Source organism: Haliotis rufescens, unplaced genomic scaffold (assembly GCF_023055435.1).
Source record: "Haliotis rufescens isolate VD_foot unplaced genomic scaffold, xgHalRufe1.0.p SCAF_12, whole genome shotgun sequence".
Taxonomy (NCBI): domain Eukaryota; kingdom Metazoa; phylum Mollusca; class Gastropoda; order Lepetellida; family Haliotidae; genus Haliotis; species Haliotis rufescens.
Window position 1 is genome coordinate 10,191,610 of NW_025963802.1, and position 3,533 is coordinate 10,195,142.

Sequence of the window (3,533 nt, forward strand, 5' to 3'; positions counted from 1 at the left end):
TACAAACTGTGTTGGATGAACTGAGAGAAGTGTCATGTAAGATAGACAAAATTCAGCGTTCTAATGATGATATGAATCTGAAACTTCAGACTGTTGAGAGTACACTGAAGGTGGTTTTAGAGCAGATTTCTGAGACTAATAACCGATGTCAAGCCCTAGAAGAGGAAAATTTTCGTTTGAAAGATCAGATGAAAGCAATGGATGACAAACTTGATTACCTTGAGAATATGAGCAGGCGTAACAATCTGATATTTCACGGTGTACCGAGAGGTAATGAAACAGAGTCATGGACTGATTGTGAACTGATTGTTAAAGATGTCCTCAGGAACGACCTGCAGTTATTAGATGATGTGAACATTCAAAGGGCACATCGCATTATGAAGGGGAAGGCTATTATTGTTAAGCTAGCAGACGACAAGGACAAACACGCTATTCTGAGGGCATCTAAAGCTTTGAAGGACACTGGTATGTTTATTACTGAGGACTTCTCCCCATTGGTGCGACAGAAGAGAAAGAAACTTCTCCCGAAGATGTTTCAGGCGCGTGAATCAGGTTTGAAGTCATTTTTGCGGTATGATAAGCTGTATACCGAGGATAATATTTATTCCTATGACCTGGGTTTAGACTGTGTCACAACCGTCAAATCAGGTCACAAGCCAGGACTTTCACGTGCAGTGAGTGCGTCTGATGTTGTCATCAGCTCGCCCGGCCTAAGCTAGGAAGATGGCCCGGTCCACCAGTTGCCGCCAGAGATTGATGCGCGTACTTGGTTTGAAATAGTAACATGGAATGTTCATGGTTTGAAACAGAAACTAGCTGACTCTGACTTTATACAGTATTGTCTGAAGTTTGATTTCATTGGATTTGTTGAAATATGGAACAATGTAAATAAAGATGACATTTCTTCTATATTTACAAACCATACTGTTTATATTAACCAACGGGACTTTAATAACAGAGGCGGTGTTGCCGTTTGCGTTAGCCATTTTGCAAGTCAATACATCAAGAAGATCTGGTCTGACTTTACTGATTGTATTTTCGTGCTTTTGGATAAGAAACTTTTTGGTTACACATACGATATTTTATATGGGTGTGTGTATATTCACCCTGTATATTCATCCGTCCGGAGCGATCCAAGACTGCAGAAAGGGATTGATTACTTAGAAAACTGTTTGCTCTCGTGCATCACAGATGCTGATATTGAAGACTTTGTTTTTGTGATTATGGGTGATATGAATGCTAGAACAGGCAACTTAAAGGATTATATTTTACAGGATGGCAACAAATACATTCCTTCACTGGAAGATTTGAATTATAAAACTGACAGTTTTAGCATATCTAGAAAGTGGACAGATGATCGTGTAAACTCCCATGGTTGTGATTTAATAGATTTATGCTGTTCTCTTGATATACATATGATGAATGGGAGAACAAAATCAGATCCCTGCGGGGATTTTACATGCTTTGCTGGTGGGGGTGCCAGCATGGTTGATTATTGCTTATGTTCATCTGAATTATTTAGTACTAATTATGATTTCAGTGTAGCCACAAGATGTGAGTCAGATCATTTTCCCATTGTGTTTAAGTTTGCTGTTACAGATACAGAGAATGTTATCAGTAACATGAATGCTGATAATGCAGAATCTATTTGTAGATACCGATGGTGTGCTGGTAAGGCTGAAGCGTTTTCTGAGTTACTTCGGGACTCGCTATCATTATATAGCTTTGATGATTTCATGGGTGAAATTTCTAGCGGTGTTAATTGTGCAGTTACAAAATTGACATCATTGATCATTACTTGTGCTTCTGTCAGTGATATGAAGGTAATTACAAGCTCAAACATATGTACATTTTCAGGAGCAAGATGGCATGATAGCGAATGTAAAGAGTTGAAACATGAGAAATATCGTATTCTTAATATGTTTAGAATAACTGGTGATCTGTACTATTTACAACAGTTTAGACAGTTAAGAAATGCGTATCGAAATATGTGTAGACAAAAGAAATTGATTTTTGAAGAGCGATTACTTGAGGATTTAATGTCTCATACTTGTAGTCCTAAGATCTTCTGGAACCAAGTGAAGGGACTTGTATCAAAAAAACAGTAATGCAACTCAGTTTATAGCTCCATCAGAATGGGTTTCCTACTTTAAAAATATTTTGAATATAACTGATTATGATGTTGATCATGATAATCTTGCTTCCGCTGAGAGTTTTGTTTATGAACACGAGGAATCTAACTGTTTTGTCTGCAATGATGAAGAATTAAATGATATTTTGAATTGTGAAATCACTGAACCAGAAATTTTACATGCTATTAATCATTTGAAAGATGGTAAGGCGGCTGGTCCCGATGGAGTTCTACCAGAAATGATAAAGTGTTGCAAGGGTAATCTTCTTCCTTATCTAGTTATATTATATAACGCTCTTTTGCATAGTGGTAATTTTCCTGAGGATTGGGCTCGAGGTTTACTTACTCCCCTTCATAAGAAAGGCAGCAAATTTGATGTTAACAATTATAGGGGTATTACACTTAGCGATGTATTGGGTAAAATATTTACTTTTATTCTTAATAAACGGCTTTCTATGTTTTGTGACATTTACGATAAGATACCAGAGTCTCAGGCAGGTTTTAGGGCTGGATACAGCACCATTGATAATATATTTGTGTTGCAAAGTCTAATACAGAAATACTTATCTAAAGCTAATGGCAGATTTTACTGTTTATTTGTTGATTTTAGAAAAGCCTTTGATTGTGTAAATAGAAAATTGTTGTGGTATGTCATGTTAAATAAGGGTATACATGGAAAGTTATTTTATGTCATTAAAGATATGTATTTAAAAGTGAAATCGGCTGTAAAGTTATCAAATAGCACAGCAACTTGCTACTTTGAAACGCTAAGTGGTGTACGCCAAGGCTGCACCCTTAGCCCTATATTGTTCTCTTTGCTTATTGTTGAATTAGAATCAATGTTGCACTCCTCCGGCGAGAGGGGAATATTTGTGAGTCAAGAATCTCTAGACATTTTGTTGTTATTATATGCCGATGATTTGTGCATAATTGATGAAACTGTAGTTGGTCTCCAACGAAAACTTAATATCCTTAAATCTTTCTGTACTAAATGGGGTTTAGAAGTTAACCATAGTAAGACTGAAATTTTAGTTTTCAGAAATGGTGGAAAACTTAGGAGTACTGAGAAATGGAGGTTTGGAGATGTTAATGTTAATGTATCTACCTATTATAATTATCTAGGTTTGTTATTTTCAAATCGGCTGTGTTGGACGACTGGTATCGACTCTCTTGTTCAGAAGGCAAATAAGGCTCTGTTCGTCGTTAAGAAATTACAGCATTGTTTGAAGAACATACCCGTACATATACTTTTTAAAATATTTGACATTCAAATTAAGCCTGTATTATTATACACTTCAGAAATATGGGGCTATTCAAAAATTGCAGCAATTGAAAAATTTCAGATTAAATTCTGTAGATTTACTATTGGAATTGAAAGTCATGTTACAAATGTTGCTGCCCT